The 27893-nt window shown below is 38.3% G+C and overlaps 1 long non-coding RNA gene across 1 annotated transcript in view; it reads right to left on the bottom strand.

Annotated features, from left to right (window-relative positions):
* Positions 1-2465: 2465 nt before the first annotated feature.
* Positions 2466-27893, bottom strand: part of LOC144281394 (uncharacterized) — a 40827-nt gene continuing 15399 nt past the window's right edge. The window contains exon 3 of the long non-coding RNA XR_013349967.1: positions 2466-3702. This is a non-coding gene — a long non-coding RNA (uncharacterized LOC144281394). The remainder of the gene's footprint in view (positions 3703-27893) is intronic.

Genomic DNA, 27893 nt, shown 5'->3' with positions numbered 1-27893 from the left:
AAGAGAATGAAAAGACAAACTACAGAGAGGGAGAAGTATTTTTAATCACATCTGACAAAGGATTTATATCCATAATATATAAAGAACTCTCAAAACTCAACAATAAGAAATCAGACAAGTAGGAACAACTGGGTGGCTCAGTCAGTAAAGCATCTAATTCTTGATCTCAGGATCATGAGATTGAGCTCCACATCTGGCTCCACACTGAGCCTGGAGTCGGCTAAGATTCTCTCTCTCTTCATTCTTCCTTTGCCCCTCTCCCATCCCACTTACGTGCACTCTCTCTCTAAAAAAAAAAAAAAAAAAAAAGAAAAGAAATCAGACAACTGAAAAAAAATTGTGGGCAGAATATATGAACAGATATTTCACAGAGAAGATATTCGGATGGCAAATAAGCACAAGAATCATTAGTCATCAGAGAAAGCACAGTGAAACCACAGCGCAAAAACCATAATATAAACCTTTGAGGATGGTCCAATAACAAAAGACAGTATAAGTGCTTGCAGGGATGTGGACTAACTGAAACCTTCATACATTGCTGCTTGTGGGAATGCAAAGTTGTACAGCTATTCTTGAAAATGACTTGGCAATTTCTTATAAAGCTAAACACATACCTGTGATGTTTCAACTCTACTCTTTTTTTTTTTTAAGATTTTATTTATTTATTCATGAGAGACACATAGAGAGAGAGAGAGAGAGAGAGAAGCAGGCTCCATGCAGGGAGCCCAGTGTGGGACTCGATCCCGGGTCTCCAGGATCACACCGTGGCCCAAAGGCAGCACTAAACCACTGAGCCACCCAGGGATCCCCTCAACCCTACTCTTGAGTATATACCCTATAGAAAATGAGAATCTATGTTTAAGTTCAAAAGGTTTGGGCCAGCGTTATTTATAATCATCCCAAACTGGAAATGGCCTAAATGTCCTTCAGAGAGTGAAGGGATAACAAACCGTGGCTCAGGTTTAAGATGGAATCCTTCCGTGCAATAAAAAGAAATGGACTATTGATATAACAACATGGATAATTTCTAAGGCATTATGCTAAGTGAAACAAGGTAGTCTCAAAAGATTGTATGTTATTCTATTTATATGGCATTCGTGAAAGGACAAAGTTATAGGGACAGAAAGCAGGTTAGTGGATGCCAGAGATTGGGGTGGGGAAGTGTTTGACTAAAAGAGACTAATAGCAAAAAAAAAAATAATAATGATAATAATTTAAAAAAGAGACTAACAGCACAAGGGATATTTTGGGGGTGATGGAACAGTTCTGTATCCTTACTGTAATAGTAGTTACATGAATATATCCACATGGTAACGCATAGAACTGTACATCCAAAGGAGTGAATTTTATTGTTTGAAAATTCAAAAATGTATTTTATCCAGCATTTCTACATAAGCAGGGATCAGAACAGTCCATCGTGTGGCAATAAGCTGTGTTTCTCTTGCTCTCCTAATAAGAGAATATAACACAATAAAAGTTACTGTATAAAGAAAAGGCAATTTCAATGGTAATGCTCCAAGGTAAGACGTCCTGTATGAAAATGCGTTTTTACCGAAGAATAAAATCCACTGTATTCTGGACTTCAGATAGGAACAGACTCTGCCTGTTTTGCCAACCCCACGGTGACTAGCATGGAGCCTGGTGGCTAATGAGTTATTAATAAATACTTTTACTCACATCCCTCAGTAAATGATGGTATGAACACAGACCTGCCGACAGTGGGAGAGGTGGGCCAGAGCCCGCGGAACTGGCTTAGACACTCTGTAGCTAATACAACAGGACAAAAGCCAAACACCAAATCTCCTGATTTTTATTTTTCTAGTCTGTACTTCATTCTCTTCTCTAACTCCTCTTCCTCATTGCTTAAGATTCAGATCAAATTTTGTCTCAAAGAGTTTTCCATGACCTCTCCACCTCACTTTTTAAGAAAAATTGCATTTGCCTATTGGTTCTTTCTGGGAATATAGGAATGTTGGGGTATTGGGTGATATCAGCCCAGATGCCAGATCTAAAATACCTGGGGTTTGGTTGGGTTTTGTCTTTAGTTAAGATATAACTGATCTATAACATCACATTAGTTTCAGGTATACGAAATAATGATTAAATATTTGCATATATTGTGAAATGACCACCATAGTAAGTCTAATTAGCATGCATCATGACAGATAGTTTTTTTTCTTTGTAATTAGAACTTTGAAGATCTTCAATCTTAACAACCTACAATAATTGTTCAAGACAATATTATTAACTATAATCACTATGTTTTACAACACATCCCCATGTCTTATTTATCTTATGACTGAAAGTTTGTACCTTTTGACTCCCTTTGCCCACCCCCAAACCTTGCCTGTGGCAACCACCAATCTGTTCTTTGTAAGTTTGAGTGTTTTACTTATTTTGGATTCCACATTTAATGAGATCATATAGCATTTGTCTTCCAATTTCACTTACCACAGTGCCCTCGAGGTTCATCAAATTGTGGCAAATGGCGAGGTGTCCTTTTTATGGCTGAATAATACTCCAGTGTGTGTGTGCGTACACACCTTTTATTTATCCATTCATTCACTGATGAACACGGATGCTGTTTCTCTGTCTTAGCTATTGTAAATACTGCTGCAGTGAACGTGGGGGTGTGTATGTCTTTTTGAATTGGGTGTTTTGTTTCCTACGATAGAACCCAGAAGTGAGATCGGGTTGCTCAATCAAACGAATTTTCAATTTTTTGAGGAATCTCCAGGCTGTTTTCCATAGTGTCTGTGCCGATTCACATTCCCACCAAACAGGGCACAGAGGTTCTCTTTTCCCTTCCTCTTTGCACTTCTTATATTTCTTGTCTTTTTCATCACCACCACTCTGGCAGGTGTAAGATGACATCTCATTGTGGTTTTGACTTTGCTTTTCCCTGATGATTAGTGATGTTGAGCACCCTTTTATGTACCTGTTAGCCTTCTGGATGTCTTCTTTGGAAAAATGTCTATGCAGATCTTCTGCCCAATTTTTTAATTCAGGTGTTTTATTTTCTTTTGAGTTGTATGAGTTATTTGTATATTTTGGATATTAGTCCCTTATCAGACATGATTTGTACCCATATTCTCCCATTTGGTACGTTACCTTTTCATTTTGTTCAGAAGAAACCGGAAGAGCTTTCTGGTTTCATTTCACTTTGATATTTTTTCTTATTTGGATGCTGACAACTTGCATTCTGACAGTGAAAGGAACTTTATAGACTATTGTATGATATACTCTGTCATGTAGATATAACTTATCCCTGTAGATCCATTGAACACATATGAATGATAAGGACATCATTAAACATGTTGTCCTGTTCTTTTATTAATTCTCCTCAGCACCTACATTTTGCTTAATGCTCCTGGAGGGCAGTGTTGATGTCACATCAGAGCTGCTGTTCTGTGATGTTCCTCATGACCTCAATTCCAAGTTGGCAGGGAGCTTGGTTTTGCTAAAGCTAAGGGGTTGGGTGTATAAAAGGAAAAGTTGAGGTGGCCTCGTGTTGGCCCAGACTCTGATAGGATGCTATCAGAAACTTCCTGAGCAGCATCCAGGCCTCTGAAGTTACATCATCAACACAGCCGAGGTATCTGGCAGGAACTCGTGTGATGAAGAACAAACCCTTATTTTTCCACCCAGTCTTTGTATAAGAATCTCAGTCCATCCATAGACAAACTCATTATTACTCCAAGTCTAAAAAAAAAAAAAAAAAGTTTTAGTCTTAAAGATAAAAAGGTTAGATTGTAGTAGAACCCTTGCAAAGAAACATCATTAATGGAATTAAAATTATTATTTTTTAAAGATTTTATTTATTTATTCATGAGAGACACTGAGAGAGAGAGAGGCAGAGACACAGGCAGAGGGAGAAGCAGGCTCCATGCAGGGAGCCTGACGTGGGACTCGATCCCAATATTCCAGGATCACACCCTGGGCCAAAGACAGGTGCTAAACCGCTGAGCCACCCAGGGATCCCCAGAATTAAAATTATTAATAGATTTCATTTCTTGTGAGGAAAGAGTGAAAGTATAGTTTTCCTCTAAATCTTGCTTTTACCTTCAGACAATTTCTAATAAAAAAAAAGGCTTATCATCAAATTGATTTAATCACTGGATTTAAATTGTGCTTGACATTGAACTTAGTGATTATGACTTTGCTGTATTTATGTATTTAGCACATTTGCACGTGGCATTCTTATTAAGCACAACAAATACTTTGCAACAAAGCCTTCTGAGTCTTCGCAAGCTGAAAGAGGTCTAGAGCGGTGTGTTCCTTCTGCCCTCTTAAAACCTCTGAAATACAGGTTTACACATGTGTATGAGCTGGAGTTGCCATTTACTTGAAGCAACATTTCCTGACCCCTTCCCTCATCAAAAGAGGAGTTTGGGGAATTTTAAAGGATTCTGACTGTAAGAGAATAAAAACAAATTTGTGTCCTGTTTCAGAAGTAGCATAGCTCTGAGTCTGCTAAGGTTCCCACTAGGTAAGGAGAAAGAAGAGTGGTGACGAGAAGTGTCGGGAGCACAGAGCGCTTCTAGCCATGGTCTCTCACCAGCCTTTTCCGGTGACACTGGCTTATAATGGAATTACATAGTAGTAATAATGATCAGTACTCTGATTTAGCACTGACTCCCATTGCTTTATTATTTATTTATTTATTTATTTATTTATTTAGATTTTTTAAAATTTAAATGCAATTTGCCACCATACAGTATAACACCCAGTGCTCATCCCATCAAGTGACTTCCCTCGTTTTAAAGTGGCCCTTTTAAAATTGTTCTTTTTTTGCCTCTTTTGCTGAATTTATTAATTTTTTTAATAATAAATTTATTTTTTATTAGTGTTCAATTTGCCAACATACAGAATAACACCCAGTGCTCATCCCGTCAAGTGCCCCCCTCAGTGCCTGTCCTTAAAATTGTTTTTAATGACTTGTCTCTCTTGGGGATGGAGGCATGCTACTCACTTTTTGGTGTGTCTCTATAGCCCATGCTATCGTGTAAGCCCTCAGTGGGTGCCCGGTTTTCAAGTGCATTGCTTGCTCTCTGAAGAAAAAAGATCATTGCCCAACGTTGGCATATGTACAGATAGTACTAAATCCTCAACATGTTAATTTCCTGCCATTCAGAAAAGAAATATACTTTCTCTAGCTTGACCGAGGCTCTGTCCTTTTGACCTACAGCATTTTCACAGTTCCTTTAAATAGAGCGTAACTGTCACTTTTGACTCCATGAAATATTGTACTTCCACTGACCTTATTGGGTCTGCCTGGTTTTAATGGGAATATAAGCAACTGTGAAAGAGCCAGTCATTCCAGCTCTTCCACAGAATCAATATATCCAACAGCTGCTTTCCTCAGCTGACCAGCATTCACTCCCCCCAGCAGGATGAGGAGAGGGAAGGTGAGTCTGAGAGCATCGTTAATGAGTGACCACTGCATTGGGCCTTTAACGGACCTCTGACAAGCCCAGCACTTCCTGTACAGCCTACCTCTTCTCTCGCGCTACCTCCTTGCCCAGGAGCCATGCAGTTGAGGCTTCTGCAAGTCCATTCTAATCATCAGCCCATTTATGGCACTGTTTTCTCACCATCCTTCCTGGTGGCGGTCTCCTGAGGTTAGACAGCCCTGTAAGCAGCTTGCTTTCCCTCCTACACCCAAGGGGGTTCTCATTCTTTCCTAATAAGGTGCTACTTTTGAGTTCCCTGAAGTCTTATGTTATCAACATAGAAGGTAACAGACAGATTTAGTTTTATTTGGGAATTCTAACAATGTCTAGTGTCCTGCTTTGGGCACTGTTATGGATTGAATGTTTGCATCCTGTCCAAATTCATATGTTGAAGCCCTTGTCCCCATTGCGATGGTGTTTGGAAGTGGGGCCTTTGGGAGATAATTGAGTTTGGATAAGGTCATGGATTTGGAGTCCCCCTCCATGGTCCATGGGGGCATTGGTGCCCTTTAAGAGAGGATGTGACCAGAGCTCTTTCTCTCAGCCATACACTAACAGGACATCTCTCTCCAAATCAATCAGAGAGCCCTTACCTTGCAAACCAAGAAGTCAGTCTAGGAACTGAATGGACCATTGCCTTATGGTGGACTCTCCAGCCTCCATGACTGTAGGAAATAAATTTCTATTAAGTCTGTGATGTTTTTGTTATAGCAGCCTGAACTTAAGAAGCTGCCTTCCTTTCTGGGACACTGTGAGGCAGAGCTGAATAATTTAAGATATGGCTATCAGTGATTTCCTACGTACTGATAAAGAAGCCTCTGATACTTTCTGCTCATCTTTGCCCTTCTATCTGGATAATTGTCTCCTAAACTGAATTGTCTAGATCTGATACCTGAAACTGGGGCAGCCATTGTGTGACCTTGATTGGAGTCAGCCCAGTGGCAAAGCTGACTTACAGAGCATGACCACGTGAGTGATGTTCCAAAGAAAGAGTCCTTGATGACATCCTTGTTCTGTAGAGTCCATCAACCCTTAAGCTTAATGTTCCTTTGAATTGCTTCATATTTGGGAAAAAGTAGTTTTTGTATTATTGACTGTTTCAAATTGAGATTTTCTATGACTTGAAGCTGAAATTATCACTGATGCAGTTGGTTAAGTGAAGATTGGTTATTAGAGCTTCTACTTTACCTACATCAAAGGGTTCTTTGGTAACATATTCTTCAAATAATTATCGACTGGGCACTCAATATCTAAGGAACAGTATTAGGCAGTGGTGATATGATGGCATATAAGAAATTTCCCTGCCCTCATAAAGCTTATCTTAGGAAAGAGACAATATTAAAAAAATAGGCACATAATTATTTCTTTTCAATAATAAGTGCTGTGAAGGGAGAGTGGAAGGGGAAATCAAGGGTATAAGTAGTAAAACAAATTTGATTTATTTTATTTGTCTGGGAAGAATTCCCTGAAGATGTGATCTTGAAATCTAAGTTCGAAGAAGAGGAAAATGTGGACTCCAGAAGTCTTAGTGTGTTCTGGGTAGAGACAATGTGGATGCATAGAGTCCCCAAAGACTGAAGGAGGAGGAGAGTCAGCTTTAGTGGAATAAAGTGAGTGGGGAGGAGTGTGAATCATAGATGTATGCAAAGTATCTATTAAGTAATTGGCACTTGGTGTCAGCTCAATAATAGTAACTCATACTGTTAATACAATATTATAGGAATTGGGGGTTTTGCTTCACTAAGAATTACAGCATAAAAGTAAAAATCATTTCCAAGATGTTTGGGTGATTAATGAATGTAACACTTATTGTTGATTAAGAAAGAGGAGACTGTCTGGGTGGAGCATTGCTACTCATTGAAACACAGGTCATCTGAAACCAGACGGTTTTAGGGCCAGTGCTGCAGCGTAGTCCTGTGCTAAATGGACAATGGGTTACACAGACTTATGGACCCACTGCCACCTCCTTGTCCTGTTTTTCCAGCCTTGTTCTGTAGCATCGGCTCCAACTGCACATCCCAGGTCTATGGAAGGATGTGATTGCACATCAGGACAGAGAGATCTCATTGTTTTGTAAACTTACAATATAGACTATTTGTGATGTTGACATCAATACTTTCCTGTCTCAAAAATACATCCTGCTTTCTCAAAGTTTGTGAGTCCCAGATGTGATATAAAAAAAAAAATGTTCTGGTGATAAGCAGAGAGCAGTAGGAAACCCAGAAGGAGGGAAAAAGGAGATTTAACAGTGGGAGAGAGGGAGGGTCATGTTTATCTTGGACATCTTTACATATTCAGAGCATTTAAAAAAATTTTTTGTGTGTGCCAGTATCTATCATGGTATGTTTTTAGGTGCTGGCAGATACCAAAATTGTAAAGTGATGGAGTGTTAATTTTTAATAAATCCTCAGGAATAAATGTAATAGCTCATCCATGAAGGATGACTGTTTTTTTTCACTTATGAAGAGACCTTGATAATATATTAATGAGCAGCATAATGCTTACCCTTCAAGGGTGACATGCTCCATATATATGCAAAAGCCACATCACCCACACTGAACTTTGGATAGTGTCCAAATGTCCTCCCTCTATCCTGGTTGTGTGCCTCTCATATCTGTTTGCTAGGTGCTTACTCTGGCACAGCATAGGCATAAATAATAGTGTCTGGAGGTTAAAGAATCTACCCATGTTCTGCTGATTGATCAATTAGTCAATTTCCATTGATTACCATAATGTTCTATTAATTTCATTATGATGTCTAAAGGGTAATCCGTAGCAATTAAACAAAAAGACACTTGATAGTTTTTTGTGGTAATTGAATTTGTAAATTTATTAGCTTTCAGTTGTTTACTTTTAATATAAGTAATTAATATTTCATGTTACTCTTTTAAATGGGAAAATGCTTATGAGATCTTTTTAATTAAGGAGCAGATATTGATTTGAAATGAAATCCCTAAAAGCCCTGAGTTTGTAATTGGATAATACCTCTGTTATCAAAGAGGATGCATTCTTATTATATTTGTATTTCTCAGAAATCTTATTCCCTGGCACAGAAGGCATATGGATCTGTGCTTAGATGTCATCCAAGGAATAAAGCTCTATGGTGTGAAGAGATCATTAAGTACCAGCTGAAATAATGCCAACTGTAGCAGGAAACATCGAATAAAGGTGGTCTCGGGACAGAATGGGATTTATAAGATAAAAGCAGAGAAGATAAGAGAAGTGCTGGTCCTCAGGTTGAAGATGGAGGAAAGCGATGTTGAGGAGGCCTTAGGGAAGGTACAGTGGGAGCCCTGTGCTGGAAAGCTTAGTTCATAACAGTGGGCAGAGGCTTTTCTGACCCAATGGAAGGAGGGGGGTTGGGCCTAGATTTTAGAAATCTTCTAATGTGGAACATGGAAGAAGTCTCTTATTTTGCTATAATTCATGAGTACCAAGGACCCTTAAGAGGTCACAGGCTGGTGATGGTCCTATGGCCCAGGCTGCCTAGAATCTCTTCATTTGGGAGGAATAAATGCAAGACAGAGAGAGTTGGATCAATCAGTTGAGGAATGATCATCATATGTATGAAGCCAAAAAAAAGGAAAGAAAGAAGCTTAGAGGACTGTTGTTTCAGAAAGTAAGGAAGTCAGGTGCAGCCATAGAAGGTTAGTTCCCAGGGAGACAGACTGTTTCTGACGCATTTGGCTTAGTATTCCCATGCCTACAACAGTGCTCAGCTTGCTGCAAGTCCTCAGAAATACATATTAATGCAGAATGAATGTGGGCCTGTTGAAGAAATAGGGCAGGGCTAGTTGTTCGGGAGAAGGTCTGGCTTAGTACATTTGGGCTGATGTTTTAAATACAACAGACTGGATTGGGGTGGGGTGGGGTGGGGTGGGAGCTTATAAACAACATGAGCTTATTTTTCACAGTTCTGGAGGCTAGAAGTCCAACATCAGGATGATAGCCAGACTAGTTGGGTTCTGGTGACGGCCCTCTTTCCAGTTGCAGATGGGTGCCTTTTTACCGTACCCTCACATGGTGCAAGGGGGCGAGGGAGCTCTCTCAGGCCTCATCTGTAAGGCACTAATCCAGACCCCTCATGACAAATCACTTCCCAAAGACTCCACCTCCTAACACCTTCACCTTGGGGGTTAGGCTTCAACATACGAGTTATGAAGGAACACATTCAGACTGTAGGTCCAAGGGAGCACATAGACAGTAAGTAACGTAACGTGGCTTGCATTTCTTTGACTTCTGCAGTTGTCTTCAGCTTTTCCACTACTCAGTGTCCGCCTTAAGGGCAAGATTGCTTGATTTCTATCTACCTGGATCATTCCATGAAATTCTACAACTAAAAAACATTTCAGGGCATGTGTGCTGCTATTCATATTATATGAATGAGCTTTAACCAACCAGCCAGTAAGTGTGAGGGACTAATGGTAGATAATTTTTGTTGTTGTTGTTTTTGTAGTCATTAAGGATGTGGGAGAGGTATAGAGAGAGTAAGAGAGCTTTGCAGTTTGAAGTGGTCATTATTACCAGGGGGGAGCATAGTTAAGACATAACTATGTAACTATAACTATTATAACTATATAATAGTTAAAGACAAATGCTCTTAGACTTTACCAGATTTTGTATGTCTTTGTGTGGGATCAGCACTCTTTACCTTTACTATGAGGCCACATATATAAAAGTGATTCTAGCACATAGTTCAAGTGCTGCCTGTGACATTTTTATAATTTGCTATAAAACAGTTTTATTCACAGTAAAATGATAACTATTATATGTGCATTTAAAAAATTGTCTATCACTGATATTTCTTCCATTTTGTCAGGACAAAGTGGAATTCTTATCAGACAATGACATGGGACAATTGCCTCCATCTTTAGAGATCCTTCCAAGGTATAGATTTTATTTTTTTTGGAATTTTATTATAACATTAATAATTTGAGATACTAAGTGCTAGAGAAATAGTGTGTAAATTGGAACATGCTAGGCTGTCATGACTTGAGTTCTAGTCCTGTTTCATTAAATATCTGGGTGACCATAGGCAGGCACTTCAAACCCCAGGCTTCACTTTTCTCACCAGCTAAATAATAGAACTAAACTGGATCATCATTTAGGTCACTTCCAGCTCTGATACCTGAGGGTAGAGTCTATGACAACACTGTCTAATAGGAATGAGCCACAGATATAATTTTAAATTTTTAGTAGCCATGCAAAAAAAATAAGAGACAGGTGACATTAATTTTAATATATATTAACATCAGTATACCACAATGTTATCCTTTCAACAATCTAAAGTTATTAAGGTTATTTCATATTCTTTTTATCACACTAAGTCTTAGAAACCCAATGTATATTTTACACTTCCAGTGTTTCTCAGTAGCCATTATATTAGATAACACAAGTCTGTTATTCAGCTTGACAAAAAGGAAGAGAAGATATTCCTAACAACATGTGCAATAGATAGAGGGTTTTTTTTCTTTTCATGGAGTGATTAGGGAAGAAGCTAAACTACTCAAACACAAGTCTGGCTGAGTTGTCCACATGCTAGCGGGAGCTAGAATTTACTCTCTTTTGATGCTCTCTTTTACTTAGCTGATGTCACTTGATCTTCAGTTGTGACTTGAGCTCTGCCTTAGAGTTCTCATTGCCTTTCCGTCTGTCTCTTCCTTTGGCACAGTCACTACTAGCTTCAAAGAGTCTTGGCTTCAACAGAGGTGGGTGAATCAGGCTCTGTCCTTCTTTCTCTGTCTCATCCCAAGGGTCTTCCTTGCCCTCCTTTAATCCTTAATGTGTCCTCAGTAACAGCAACAAACAACTGTTGTGTGTATTACACACCACCAGTACCGTGGGCACATCTTGAGGAAGTTAAACATGGTGGTAGGAGATTGAAGATGGGTGATATGTAATACTGTTTTCAAAATCAAAGAGGAAAAGAAAAATAAGAGTTTCTTGGGGGCCCTGGGTGGCTCCGAGGTTGAGCGTCTGCCTTTGGCTCAGGGCATGATCCCGGGATCCAGGATCGAGTCACACGTCGGGCTCCCTACCTGCAGCCTGCCTCTCCCTCTGCCTGTGTCTCTGCTTCTCTCTCTGTGTCTCTCATGAATAAATAAATAAAATCTTTTTAAAAAATAAGTTTCTTCATGTTAAGATTGACTGATAAAACACAGAAACTCAATTTGAATTTCAGATAAATGACAATTTTTAGTATAATTATATCCCAAATATTACATGGGATATACTTATACTAAAATAAATCATTATTGATCTGAAATTTAATTCTGATGAGGCATCTTGTATTTTTTTTTTCTAAATCTTGCAATCCTTCATGGAAACCTTCAATGTCTGGTGTCATTTCTACTAAAAATGTGAGCTCCTTCTTCAGTCTTTCCAGTGTTAATCTCATACATTTCTAGAGAATTCTTTTTTTTTTTTTTCTCTGTATTTGGTCCTCTGTGCAACCATTTCTTACACTAGTCTATGAATATAGCAATCTACATCAGATGATTTTCTAAAGTCTAATATAATCACACAGTTGGGAGACCCACAGTGATACTTTTAGTGGGCTTTTTTTTAAGATTTTATTTATTTATTTATTTATGAGAGACAGAGAGAGAGAGAGAGAGAAACAGAGAGAGGCAGAGACACAAGCAGAGGGAGAGCAGGCTCCATGCCAGGAGCCTCATGTGGGACTCGATCCTGGGACTCCAGGATCATGCCCTAGGCCGTAGGTAGATGCTCAACCACTGAGCTACCCAGGGATCCCCTTTTAGTGGTCTTTTTGAGTTTGCAGTCCAGTTTCCTTGGGTAAATTTTTCTCTTAGTGTGAGTTCAGCATATGGCTTCTTTTTTCTGCCATCCCCCAGCCTCAAGTCCTAGTCCTCTGAGAGAAGTCTTTGAAATACACACAGAAACACACACACACGCAGACCAAGAACCTCTCCGAAACAGTAATTCTGGAGGAGTATGTAGTCTATATCTGTAATAAGGAAGGGGCAAATGACTTCCTAAACTCAACACATTCTTAAAAAAATCTCACTTTTGAAAAGAAGAGAGAGAACTTTCCTATTATTTTGTGGAATGGTTTAGATTTTACTTTCTGGGTCTCTAGCTCTCATTTGCTCAGCAGTCAACCTGAAGCTGAAAACAAAGTTTGCCTAGTGGTCTCCCTGGACCAGGCTCATAATGGTGTCTTCTCTCTGAAAATAGTAGTTGTCCCTCACAGCCATAGCTCCGTCTCCCCACTTATCTCACATACACACACAAATATGGAGTAAATGGAAACAGCTATTATTTTAAAGGAGCACCTTTTTCTTCCTTTTTGTCATGGTACACAAGGAATTGTTAGTAATTTTATTCTCAAGTAGAAGGCCAAAGTCAGGTTAGATTGCCTCTGTATAGGACCTGGGACTAATTCCAGGCGAAGTTGAGGAACAAAGCAGGCACTTTTATCATCTCCCTTAAGCTCTTTTCATTCTTCTGTGTGGTTTCTACGACCTGCTGTTATGATCTCAGCCTCCAAACACCCTCCTCTGTCCCCTTATGATTAATCCCTGACATATTACTTGCATATAGTCAGTTAGTGGATCAAGGTTTGTGATGGTTTGCAAAGTTTTATATCATGGTTATATCCCTCTGTTAGTGCTTCTGATCATCGTGATTGGAAAACCTCCTTGCAACCAGTTAAACCTCCTGAAAGCCTAAGTTGTGAGCGAGCGAGAGCTGTAACTCCTGAAACCCCAATGATGGCCGCCTTCCCACCATGCGGTGGCTGCTTCTATCTCTAGATGATACTATTTGGCTTTCCTGTGCCTTTATCCAAATGCTTGATAGTATGATTCTGACCCAGCTTCCTGGGCTTCTATTTAGGTATAGATATTCTTGAAATGCAGAGCTGCCCCTTCCCCCTCTAAGTATTTTTTTTTTTCCTTCAACTGGGATATGTTCACCTTCAACATCATTTGCCAATAATTCTCCCAAGTTGCAATGACATTCATGAACTTGTAAGAATTCCTTTGGGTTAAATGTCTCAAGTGGATCTTGTTTATTACCCATACATCTTTCTTTGCTATAGACACTTAGAAGTTGCTAGATTTACCTTTTGATTCTCTCCCCTGTTATTTCCTTTTATGAGTTACTTGGCATCTCTTCCATTGCTTCTTGCTTTTTCTTTCTTTTTTCCTACTTCATACCTAATAACCTCCAGGGCAGCACTTTATGGTATAAGCTGGGCATTTCCCCATTTTTCCCTCAGGTCTCAGCTGAAATCTTTCTCTATCATGTTAGCACTTCTCGAAAACATATTCTTCTCAGGCCCCGTGAGATGAACTCTGTTCCTTGCCAGGAGCTTTTCATTTTGGTGTCATGAGTCATGATTTTAAGAAATACACAAAAATATCCTTTTCTTTGACACCCTCTCTATAGCCAACTGTTCACATCTCACAACTTCCAGTTGAATCTTAAGTCATGACTTTTAACTGGAAAAAGAGATGGAAAACTCAGCTCTAGCCTCAAGCCCTTTTCTAGCCTAATAATTTGTTGAAATGACAGACACTCTTCCCATTTTTAATAGGATAATTTTATTTCATATCATTCATGTATGGTATAAATCTGTTATAATAATTCAGAGAAATTATAACATGAATATATTAAATGCACTGTACATAACAAAGTGGTTATGGGGTGTAGGTTCTAGATGCGCAGGACCTGAAAGTAGGGTATGCTGATATGTAGAATAATTCAAATCCAGTCTCTGGTCAAATTTGGTCTGGTTCACTTATTTATAAAGTTATAGAAGAGTCCTTGAACAATAACTTAGACTTATTGATAATTGAGCTTAAACATTAACAAAAAAAACATGCAATGGGTATGAGGGGTAGTGGGCATGAGAGCTGGATTACAGGTGGTGGGATGGTCAGATGAATCTCCATGGAGGAAAATGCAGTTGAATGAAGAAAGTCTTTGGGCTTTGTTGGGTCAGTATAAGCAACTAGGCTTGAATGTGGGACAGGAACAGGGGGTTGTCATAAAGCATTAGGCAGAACAGAAAGTATTAGCTCATCTCTCTTGGAGGCAGCTATGTACCCAGAGAAGATGGGGACTCTATAATAATACTAAAATAACCCTGCCATCAGGGGAGACAGGAATTCTGTGGGAGTTTAGGATGGGATACTTTTTACCTCTTGGAGGAATGTGTCAGCACCTGAAATCCAGGGTTAGCAGTAATGGAGAACAGAAAAAAGTCTATGTTAATGACTTCATGAGAACAAATAGTTTCACATTAAAAGCTGTAGGCAAAACAGTGATGGACAGTTGATGATGGATGAAAGGGGACCTCCCAGAGCACAAGGAAAGCAGAGATTATAATGTCTTAAAATGTACTTGAGGTTTGTTTCAGTCAGATAAGTCAGATAAGATGATGGAAACAAAGACAACTGGCTTTGAAAGAAAAGTTCATTACTCATTTCCCAAGAGGAGCAGCATACCACACCACAGAGAATCACACAGGGAAGCACCATGGTTGGTTAGGAGATAAAAGTAGCAAGCGGAAAGCATGGGCACAACCTTTATTACCATGATGGTGGGAAGTTGTTAGTTATGGACATCCCCTCTTGAAAAGCAAGTGAAGCACAGATGTTGGAGTTTGTGTTGGGAGGGTTTGTAGTAAGATTTTTATACATCTGTAAAAACCCAGGGGACAATGACAGGGAGATATCTTGTTCTGTTAACAAGACTCTAGGACACTGGATGCCAAATCATAGATCACTGAGTCTCAATAATGACTGTTAACATGCAACAATGGTGCAAATTAAGGGTCTGGCAAATCCTACTTCGGTGTCTTTGGAGAGAAACCAAGAAAGGAAGGGGCTGGAAGGATATTGGTAAAGTGACCTTCAGGAAAACCTCCCACTGTTGAGAGAGAACATTTTGGTCACACTTGCAAACGTGTGACTTAATAGAGCCTTGTTGAGGTCGGTCTTCAATTTGATAAAGACATTTTACCAATCTGGAATTCCTGATGGATCAGTATCTACATTTCAAAATTAGGAGCGTCCTGACACTAACTCAGTAACATGAAAATGAAAGCATTTCTCCCTTGAAGTCAAAGACAGAGAATGAAAGAAAAATGACTTGTCTTTAACTTGGTGAGCCTTCCAGAATATGTCAAAGGAGAAAGATAAATGTTTTTCTTCATTACAGGGCTAAGTATTCTTTGTAGGTAGTAGTATTATCTAAATATTCATAAACATTTGAATCAGTATGAATTGGTATACAGTGAGGAACAAAATGTGAATAAAAATGTTCTCAGGGTAGAAGAATAAACATCATAGTAATGTTGATTATCTGTAAGGTAATGGAAAATGTTAATACCATCCTATTAAAAATGTCATCAATTTTTATGGCTATAAATAAGTTAATTATAAAATTAGAGTAGCAAACAGCCAAGAATAGCTGGTAAGGAAAACCAATATGTTGGAATCCTAACTCCCAATGTGATGGTCTTCAGACGTGGGGCCTTCAGAGGTGATTAGGTCATGGGGGTGGAGCACTTGTGAGTGCAATTAGTGCCCTTATAACAAGAGACCTGGGAGTAGTCCCTCACCCCTTCTGCCTTGTGAGGACAGTGAGAAGACAGCCATCTATGAATAAGGAAGTGAGTTCACCCTAGTCACCGAATTAGGACCTTGATTTCAGACTATCCAGCCTCGAGAACTGTGGTAAATGAATTGCTGCTTCTTGTTAGCCACCCAATCTATGGTAATTTGGTATAGCAGCCTGAACAGATTAATAGAGTGCTAGCTATATCAAATATTAAAACATTATAAAACCTGTATAATTAAAATGTGTGGTTTTGGTTCATGGGCAGATAAAAAGTGTATAGAATAAAAAATTCTAGAATGAGAAAAATGCATTTGAAATTTTTATGTATAATAATGTAGCATTGGAAATCAATTGAGAAAAGGTAGACATTTTAATACAAGGTGTTGGGACAATTAGGTAGCCATTTGAAAGAGATAAATCTGTTTCTCACATTATACATTAAGTTTCGAGTGATACCACTATATACATGTAAAAACAACAAAAAACCCATGTTATCAAAAGAAAACATAAGAAGTTGCCTTTAAAATTTGGGAGTGGGGAGATTTGGAAAAGCCTTTCTCCATATGATGAGTAGAGTTGCGTTCTTTCCAGAGGATCTAGTGGGGATTCTGTTCCTTGTACTATTGTCTAGCTTTTAGAAGGTAGCCATATTCCTTGGCTCATTGCTCTCTCCTTTGACTTCCACTTCCAAGTTCACATCTTTTCCTCTGACTTGACTTTCCTTTTTCTCTTATAAAGACTCTTGTGATTAAATTGGATTATCTTCCCATCCCAAGATCGTTAGCTTAATCATACCTGCAAGGTCTTTTTGCCACGCAAAGTAGCATATTCATAGGTTCTGAGAATTAGGACATGGACATCTTTGGAAGGCTGTTTTTCTGCTTAACAACAATATTCCCTCTGGTCCCCAAAGATTCACATCTATCGCATGTGCCAAATACATTCATCTCTTTCCAAGGTCACAGAAAGTCTCAATTCATTGTAGTGTCAGCTCAAAGTCCTCACTTCCTTCTAAACCTTATATCAAAGTCCTGAATCTCATCACCTAAATCCTCTAAATCAGGAAATGATGAGACTCTGAGTATATTCCATACTGGGGAAAAATTCGTCTCTGTGTATTGAAAAACTAGAAAACAGGTGATTTGCTTCCAAATTATGATGATGCTGCAGGCATAGTATAGCCGTTTTAGACTTTATCTATAAAAAGGTAGAAATGAAAGGCAAAAGGGAGCCATCAGTCCCAAGCAATTTTGAAATCCAACTGGGCAAAAACCCCATTAGGTTAGAAGGTCTAGGAATAATACTCTGTGTCTTATGGTTCTGGTCTCTAGGCACAAAGTCCCACTCTTAGAATCATCTTCCTCTCATATGAAGGGTAGAACATATCTGCAGCTGAGTGGTTTTATCCACCTGTTTCCTGCATTTAGGAATTCCAACAATAACAGCTTCATTTTGTTCTTTCTTCCTTTTGATTCAAGACGGTAGTAGTGTTTCTCTTGGTTTAAAATTCTCCAGAACCTCAGAGGCCTCCTGTGTATGTCATATTCAGTCCTTAATATGAGAGGCTCCTTCTATAGTATGTTCTGGACAATCTTACCTATTTCTTGACTTCTGCTGAGCTGACTAAGGGGATCTGTGGGTGACAGACTTAGCTCTACACATGCACCTAATAACATGGATGGATCTCAAATGCATTATGGTAAGCGAAAGAAGCCAGATTCATTCGTATAACATTTTGAAAAAGGCACAGCATTTTGGGCGAAGAACAGAGCAGTGGTTGCCCAAGACTGTTGGACAGGAGAAGGTTTGATTTCAAAAGGTAGCACAAGGGAATTTGGGGGAGGTGTTGATGAATGTTTCTGTATCTGATTGTTTTGGTATTTGAACAACTCTTTGAATTTGTCAAACTCATAGAATTAAATATCAGAGTGAAATTTGCTGTACATAAGTGAAAAATAAGTAAAAATAAAACAGAAGGAGGAGAATTCATATTAGATGACTCCACTCTCTTGTGAAAGTTCTAGAAAGAGAGGAGAGTGACTGTAAGAGGAAAATAAGCTTTTTGTCCCAGGAGAACATAATTTGTAATAATCTCTACTCTCTCTGCCTTGTTTATGCTTTCCAAGGTAGGCCGATCCTGCAGAGAGCATTCGGCGCTCCTGTTTGAAGTTTCCTGCAATGAGCTCAGCAACAAAGCCCAACCTTCATCTCTGTTCAGCTTTAAGATAGAATGCATTTTTTCACTGCTATTGAAATCTCAACGTGTTGGTGTCTTTTGTTTGTTTATTTCAGATTTCTATTTAAATTCCAGTTAATAGTGTAGTATTACTTTCAGGAGTAGAACTTAGAGAGTCATCATTTACGTATAACACTTAGTGCTTATCACAACAAGTGCCCTTAATACCCATCGCCCATTTATAAAAAAAATAATAAAGTAGGATTCAAAAATTCTTAGGATTAAACTCTCCATCTGAAGTGTGTAGAGCATTTGTTGACCTTTAATTCATTAATAATAGAATAATTTGGATATGATACTCTTAGGTTACTTGAGAATAAGATCTGGTTCTACCTTATTTTGATTTTTTTCAAAATTCTCATCGTAATCCCCTGCTAATACTGCAGACCTTCAATATATCTGCCCTGACTGAATATATCTGTCAACAAAAATTCTCTCTCAGAAATGCAAATATCCTGCAGGCTTTGAGAATTTTTGTTTTTTTTTTTCTTCATCCTGTTTTATATTTTGTATGTTTTTCACAATAAGCATGAATTACTTTTATAATTAGAAAAAAGCAATAAAGGTTCTTTTGCAAATGCAAAACTCTGGGAGGGTTTGTTTCAACCTTATTGCCTTTCTTGAAACAATTGAGTTCCTTTGCACAGAAAAGGGAGTTTTGATTTGGGGAGAGTTCAATAAGTCATGTAAGAACAAGGATTACTTTTGAGGCGGGGCTTATGGCAGTTGGAGAACACCAGAGGTTTGATGAGAGTTAGAAAAGAGATGCAGAAAGGGTGGGGAAGGAAGTGCTCTAAAATATACTTTGATATGTTCAAATCATTTTTTTCTGGCACCACTACATTATTAATAATAGGAGGAAGTAATTCTGCTTTTTTCTTGTCCCTCCAGACTGACTTGATACTGTACATTGGAAGTAGGGATTCAAGAAACCTTACATTTCTTAGAACAGTGTTCCCCAAGTCCAGTCCAGTCCCCAAGTCCAAAATTATTGAGGTTAGCACGAAAATGAGACAATAAGAACACTGTAGATATTTTTTTTTATAGACCTGCTTACTCATTTAAAAAAAATGGTAATACCTTTTCTTGAATTCTGATGTGAACGTGTTCTATAGAATAGAATGATATTGATAGATCTCAGTTAATCTTTAAAGATTTTTTCTAGAGCAGCGCGAGTGGCTAAAAGGTTTAGCGCTGCCTTCAGCCCAGGGTGTGATCCTGGAGACCCGGGATCGAGTCCCACGTTGGGCTCCCTGCATGGAGCCTGCTTCTCCCTCTGCCTGGTCTCTGCCTCTCTCTCTTTGTGTCTCTCATGAATAAATAAATAGTCCTTGAAATGTGAAATCTGGCTTTGCTGCATTAGACTATAAGCTCCGTGACGGTAGGGGCTAAGTCTATCTTCATCTCCCTCCAGCCCTGCAACCCTGTACCTAGCACTGTGTCCAGGGCCTACCAGGTCCCACATAGAGATCTCTTGACCTTCTGTGGCAATCCAACTATGGTATGGGTTTGCATCTGTGAACTAGATTAGGATCCAGTTCCTTTGAATAACTCTTCAGGTAGTGCACACCAGCTTGACAGAAATGTCCTTAACAATGTTCACATGTTGCAGATAAAAATATAAATTTCATATCCATTTGGTATGATTCTGACACTGTGTTTTTCAAATATGTATTTCTTAGTTTGTTAACTTATGTATAGTCTGACATTTTCCAACAAGATGTAAGTTTCCTTGTGTCTAGTACAGCACCTGGCAAGTGTCTGAACTTTTTTTTTTTTTTGAATAAATGAATGTTCCACTTCTGTGCCATCTGCCCAGTGGCAATGTCTTGGTTATATTACATCCTGTGGTGGCAGACATATCTGGCATTCAGTAATCACATTTCTAGCTTTCTTGGTGACCACTGCACCCAACCCTATACCATCTGCTGCGATGCAAAACTCTCAGGGATGATGTCTGGGCTGGGTGTGAAAAGAGAAGTCAAAATTTTCCAGGTGTTAAGTATTGACGGGTTGGAAGATAGAGGAAAGGGAAGATTCCAAACAGGGGGAACAGTGTATCAAATGGAATGACAAATAGTTTCAGGTTCTCTTTGTCGAATTGTTCTTTCCGTCTGGAAATATTTTCACTTTTCTAGGAGTGGGACACCTCTAGGCAAAATAATAATAATAATAATAATAATAATAATAATAATAATAATAAATAATAATGTTTTTGCCTTCTTTTGGTCTCATCTGCCGACTAAACCCTTTCGAAGGCTAAGACCACCACTCATTTAGTTTTGGCTTTGTAGGATTTTGCTCAAGAAGCATTAAATGTGGGATGCCGGGTGGCTCAGTTGGTTAATTCTTGGTTTCAGCTTGGGTCATGATTTCATGGGTCATAAGATAGAGCCCTGCCTCAGGCTCACAGCTCTGTGAGCGTCTGCTTGAAGACTCTCTCCCTCCCCACCCCTGGTATTTGTGCACGCACCCAAGCTTTCTGTCTCTACCCCCTCTCTCTCTCTCTCAAAACTTAAAAAGCACTAGTATTAATTGAATGAAAGGTCATATGCAAGTTTCTCTAATAATAAAAAAAATACTTCAGTTGTACTTTATAGTTTTAAAAACCTGTTGTCAGATTCATATTAAGTATGAGAGAAGTAGAGGAGGGATTTACCTTCATTTTATCAGTAAAAGAAAAACATCTGAGTATTATGGACTGAATATTTGTGTCTCCTCAAAATTTGTATTTTGAAACCCTAAGCTTCAGTGAGATGGTATTAGGGGGTGGGATCTTTGGGAGGTAGTTAGGTTTAGATGAGGGCAGAAGGGTACAGCGAACAGAAGGGAATTGGGTCCCTTAGAAGAAGAAGTGCCAGAGTTTCCTTTTTTCCCATGTTTGGACACAGTGAAAAGGCAGCCATCTGCAAACCAGGAACAGAATCTGTCAGGGCTTTGATCTAGGACATCTCAGCCTCCGGAACTGTGGGGAATAAGTGTTTGTTATTTTAAACACCTGGTCAATGGTATTTTGATACGGTAGCCTGGATGGACGAACACTGAGGATTAATTAAGTGTAGTTCAAGATGATATATCCAGAGTGTAGTCAAGCCAGGGCTTGAACCAGGCCTCCTAATCTCAACCCAGTGCTCTTGGTATTCATTCATTCATTCATTCATTCATTCATTCATTCACTCTTTTGTTCATTCCTTCAACAACTATCATATCCCTCTGTCTTATTAAATTTGCCAATAGGGTGCCTCTGGAAAGATTAAGGAATGTGGTTCTCAGAAGGACCCATGAGGAGGAGAGCAACAATGTGGTTTGGGGAGATCTGGAACTGGATATGGGGAAGAACATTCTAGAAATAGAACATTAATTAATAGCATAATGAAAGTTCATGGGTAGGGATAGTTTAGTTCCAGGGAAGGAATGAGATAAAAACAGATGAATCAAGTGTAGAGTCTGGGTACAATTTCCAAGGTGACTGCTGAGTTAGAGGCTAGGCTCCACATGAGGAAGAGAAGTGATCCCGAGCTATGAAAGTGAGCACAAATACTTTCTCAGAAGAGATCTTTCAGATATCGTTGCAGATGGAGTTCTGATAAAGCTTTCCCATGGACATATTTAGATGTGCCATTGATCTGGGATACCTCTCTTTATTCTTACCCTAAGGCTGAGAGATAAATCAGTTTAGTTTTGAAGTCTCTTATGGCCCAGCTTTCCCAGAATCAAATACCAACAGTGACTGACGCAAGATTTAGATTCAGTGAGTCAGACCAGTGGATCTAAATGCAGATGACTTGACAGCTTTTCCATGTTGGAAATTCAACATGGATTCAGTGTACCCCACCCTGATGATCTGGAGCTAAAACAATTATTGCCTTTTAGGACAATTATTCTCATTTATAACATATTCTACTTTAGAACCTGGCTGTGAAATTTGCTTTTTAGAACATATTAAGTAAAAACTCTACTCTTGTTTTTGCTTGAGTTTGAAGGAAGAAACTAATGACAATGAGATAAATGCCAACATTGTGAAACCAAATTAAGTTATATCACCAAAGAGAAATCTCTTTTCTCTCTTTTCCTTTTTTTCTTATAGGTAAAATCTTTGCAAATTTGATTTTGTAGCTTCTGTTATATTTGGTGTCTGTTATTCTGCTATAAACCATTCATCTGTTCCCAAACCCTACAATCCATTTTTCTTTACTTGGGAGTGGGGGCTCTCTCTCAATCTCTCTCTCTCTCTGTCTCTCTCTCTAACTTTTTTTTAAAGATTTATTTGTTTATTCATGAGAGACACACAGAGAGAGGCAGAGACACAAGCAGAGGGAGAAGCAGGCTCCATGCAGGGAACCCGATGCGGGACTTGACCCTGGGACTCCAGGATTATGCCGTGGGCCTAAGGCAGATGCCCAACCATTGAGCCACCCAGCTGCCCCAGAGAGTGGGATCCTCTAATGGTAGAATGGCTAACTGGGAGCTCCAGACAATGTGTAATCACATGCATGCTTGGACTTACACAATTTTTAATGCTCTGTAAAGTCAATGCCATGATTCACTAATTGAAGCACAAGGGCAGGATGTAATCAATGTACACCAGACCACTGTGTCAAGCGTGGATAGAAAACATTGTTTCATGCTCTAAAAACCCCACAACACATCAGAGTGATGAGAAAGGACCAATTACCATTAAAAACTCTTATCTCCTCAGAACTACTCAAACTGCTATGATTAGAGATGCTTTCCTTGCAAAGACTCTATGATGGAAAATGAACATTTTTTAGAAGTACCTCACCTTCTGGGTAGACAGAGTTTGCCAAGTTTCTCTATAATAGGTTTGCCATTTCCAGCCTCTTCCTATTCCTCTTCAAATGTGTTTCCTTACTGGTAGAAAATCTTCTACCCTTGCCTCTTAGTATTTGGTTCATGTGGGATTGAGGTTTCCAGGATAGTTATCTGATCCTAGAGAGATCCTTCAGCGTAGTATAGGAGAAGCTTTTAAAGCAGCAACTGTTCGGGTTTAGACTTTTACTAACCCTGAGAATCCATCCTAGTGAATATTAGCACTGAGAATATGTCATAATTTTTAGTTTTGTTGAGGTGGGAAGAAGCAGTGAGAACTACACTTCTTCATATATAAAATAGGAAGCGCAGTTGTGACGGGAAAATTCAGAGAATGGCTTGGTATCATGGAAAAAGGAAAGTGAGAAAAATGAATGGAAGTGTTTCAGTCTTTCTGAAAGCCTGTTGAAAGGCACTTTGAAGGCACTGTAAATCACCAGTTCTCAAGGAGTTGAGCAGACTGCTGGAGAATGACTCTAGATCCAGATCTAGGTCTTTTTGTCTTTTTTAGTAATCATGCAGCTGTTGGAATGATGAGAGTAGAGAAGGATCTCAGGTCATAACTAGCTATGTGGCTTGGCCATGTAGCCTCACTCCTATACTTCTTAGTTTCTTCCTCTGCAGAGTACAGTAGATGATATCTAAGGAAACTTCCCTGTGGCATTTATTATCTATTGTTCTGTGAGCCTGCTGACTCTTCATTATATGCAATTTTCTTTTTTTTCCTGCTCCATTTGCTAAGGAAAATGGAAGTTAACCTCCAGGGAAAACTGAAATGACGGTCTAATCCTACAGAACCATATGTTCAACTTGATTCAAAGGAATAAGCATTTATTGAGTGTCTAGCATGCATTTAGCTAGTAATATATCAAAGACTCCAATAGGATTTAGTAGAAAAATAAGGCCCAATCTTTTTATATCTTCATATATATATATATATATATATATAAAGATTGGGCCTTTATATATATATATATATATATATATATATATATATATATATATATATAGAACCAACAATCTAATTGTGGTAAAACAAAATATCAAAAAGGAGTGAGAGGCTCTAGTAAGATTCTGAACTAAATATAATCAAGCTATAAATTACATCATCTAATAGAATATTTTTTTAAAGAATTACTGGGCATTGCTTAGGTTTGTAGTAAAGGTGTTTCTGGGCCCTATTTACTCGTGTGTGCCAGAGTGTAGGTCAAAAATGGCAGAGATTCTGGGGAGGATAAGAATGGATTTGCCATTTTGCCTTGGGATGCTTGTGAGTATGGCAACTGAGCTTGTGTTATTGGTAAAATCTACTTTAACTTTCATTTGATTCATTCTCAACTCTGTATCTGCCTCCCCCACATCAGCTCCCAGTGAGGATATCTGTTGGAAATTTTGCACTGAAGACATACAGTAGCAACTTGATAACATAAATTCCATCACTGGGCCTCAAATGTATATATACAATTACAGATTCAAAAAGCTCATACTATTGCTTACATGCTATTTATAGGATTGACATTCTTTGCAATATGCAGAGAAGAATGATGAGGTTGAATATTCAGAGGTTGACTATTTTTCTTAGAATCATTATTAGGCTTTTAAGAAATTTCAGATATGCCCGTGCATTTCCATGTAGAAAAAAAGATAAGTGGGAGTCTCTTTCCAAATGTAGTTAAGGAAATCCTCATGTTGGATGCTTAGATTAGAGCCAGGTTCTTCAAAAATGTACCAAGAGAGGGGCTCCTGGGTGGCTCAGTTGGTTAAACACCTGACTCTTGGTTTTTGACTCAGGTCATCATATTAGGGTTGTGGGATGGAAACCAAGTTGGGCTCCCTCTCAGCTTGAGATTCTTACCCATTCTGTCCCTCTCTGCTCCTCCCCCTTGCTCGTGTTCTCTCTCTCTAACAAATAAATAAATCTTTAAAAAATAAAAAGAAAATGAACCAAGAGAATGTAAAATTACAAAGAAGGTATCGGATTATGTTGGTAGTGTATTTGTTGGAGGTATGAAGTGGGTGCTAGTGCACATGATCACCTACTTCTGGCAATATCCCGTAAAATAAGATTGTCTATGTCATGCACTAAAATACCAGTGGGTGCAGAAAACCCAAGAATTGGAAAAGGATTTGGGTCCTAGCTATTCATGCATCCATTGAAAAGTAGACTATTCTTTGTTGAACTAGAAGGAGCCATAGAGATTTTATCGATGAGTATTGTAGATAAGAAAGGCAATGACATAATAAAGAGCAAGTATAACAGACACTGAGACTTACAATAAGCACAAGGCTTAAAAATCCCCCAAGCAGACAACACCATGTAAGTTGTAAAAGCAAAAGTAAATCTAACTTAATTCATGAACATAAGTGAAACTTAACATGGATTTTTCTCATAAACGCTACTGATAATCATAAAAGAAACTTACGTCATCTTACTAAAATGGTAAAGATAATTACTTTTAACTAATTCCACCATCTGGAACTCCTTTTGTAATAATAAGTCATGGTAAAGGTTAAACAACCTCATTTTCACTTTATAAGCTATCCTGTAATGTTATGCCTCTGAGCTTCATATCAGTTTTTTTTAAGATTCAAATATAATAGATATATTCTATTTTTGGTGTATATCATATTATTTGACATTTTTGTACATTAGAAAAGGATCCCTATGACAAAACTAGTTACCATCTGACACCGTACAAAGTTATTGCAATATTACTGACCATAGTCTTCATACCGTACATTATATCCTCATGATTTATTTATTTTATTTATTTATTTATGATAGTCACAGAGAGAGAGAGAGAGAGAGAGGCAGAGACACAGGCAGAGGGAGAAGCAGGCTCCATGCACTGGGAGCCCGACGTGGGGATTCGATCCCGGGTCTCCAGGATCGCGCCCTGGGCCAAAGGCAGACGCCAAACCACTGCGCCACCCAGGGATCCCTGATTTATTTATTTTATAACTGGAAGTTTATACTTCTTAATCCCCTTTACCTATTTTTGCTTATACTTCAAGACCTCCTCCCTCTGATAACCAACTATTCTTTTCCTGTATCTGTAAGTCTGTTCTGTTTTGTTTTGTTTCATTTTTTAATTTCACACAAGTGAAATCATATGGTAGTACTTGTCTTTCCGTGTCAGACTTTTCACTTTCAAAATACCCTGTAGGTCCATACATACTATTGCAAATGGCAAGATTTCATTCTTTTTTTTTATGGCTGAGTAATATTCACGTGTGCGTACACACATCTTTTTATCCATCTATCAATGGGTAGATCACTTCCATATTTTAGTTGGTGTCAATAATGCTGCAGTGAACATAGGGGAGCATATATCTCTTTGAACTGGTGTTTTTCACTTTCTTTAGATAAATATCCAGAAGTGGAATTGCTGCCTCAAAAATAGTTTTAATATTTTTATGACCTGCATACTGTTTACCACAGTGACTGCAGCAGTTATTCCCATTAATAGTGTACAAATGTTCTCTTTTCTCCATTTCATTAACACTGTTATTATTTATCTTTTTGATAATAGCTAATCTGATTAACATGATGTTATACTTCACTGTGGTTTTGATTTACACTGTGGTTTAATTCTTTTGAGTGTAACTGCTTAGTTTTCCCAGAGCCATTTATCAAAGAGACTGTCTTTCCTGCATTGTACATTATCCCCTTGTCACAGACTAATTGACCATAGATGAGTGGGTTTATTTCTGAGCTCTCTGTTCTAGTCCATTGATCTGTGTGTCTTATTTTCTGTTCATATCATACTTTTTTGATTATTACAGCTTAGTGATATAGTTTGAAATCAGGGAGCATGATATATCTATGGTGTCATTTGAAACTTTTTTGTTTCTAATTTTATTTATTTGGGTCCTCCCCCTATTTTTCTTGATGATTCTGACCAAAGGTTTGTTAATTTCATCTTTAATGAACCAGCTTCCCAGTTTCTTTCATCTTTTTTTCTCCTATTTATTTCCATACTGATCTTTATTATTTCCTTCTAACTTGGACTCTGTCCTTCTTCTAATTCCTTTGGATGTAATATTAGATGGTTTGGGATTTTTCTTGCATTTTGAGCTAGGCCTCTATCACAATGAACTTCCCTCTTCAAACTGGTTTTTCCACATAGATTTTGTAAAGTTGTGTGTCCATTCCCATTTGCTTCCTCTTTTATTTCTATTTGACCTATTAGTGGTCCTGTAGCAGGTGTTTTATTCTCAACATATTTATGTGTTTTCTTATTGTAATTGATTTCTAGTTTAAAACTTTTATGGTTGGAAAAGATGCATGATACTATTTCCTTGCTCTTGAATTTACTGAGAGTTGTTTTGTGGCCTAACATGTGATCTGTTTTTCAGAATATTCATGTATGTACACTTGAAGAGAATATGGATTCTGCAGTTTTTGGATGGAATGTCCTATATCTGATCTAATGCATCATTTAAAGGCAGTGTTTTCTTACTGATTTTTTTTTGTCTGGGTGATCTGTTCATTGATGTCAGTGGGGTATGAAAGTACTCTACTATTATTGCATTGTTGCCAGTTTCTCCCATTATGTGCCCTAAGATATGTTTATATATATATAAATATATATATTGGTGCTTCTCTGTTGAGTGTATAAATATTTATGAATGTTATGTCCTCTTCTTGGATTGATCCTTTTATCATTATGTAATTCCCTTCTTTGCTTTTGTTGAAGTTATGGTTTTAAAAAAATTTCTTATATGAGTATCACTACCTCAACTTTCTTTTCATTTTTATATGCATGGGATATCTTTTT

The sequence above is a fragment of the Canis aureus genome, chromosome 1, assembly GCF_053574225.1.
Source record: "Canis aureus isolate CA01 chromosome 1, VMU_Caureus_v.1.0, whole genome shotgun sequence".
In the NCBI taxonomy this organism is placed as follows: Eukaryota; Metazoa; Chordata; class Mammalia; order Carnivora; family Canidae; genus Canis; species Canis aureus.
The sequence above is the reverse complement of the archived record's forward strand: the minus strand, read 5'-3'. Positions and strand labels throughout refer to the sequence as shown.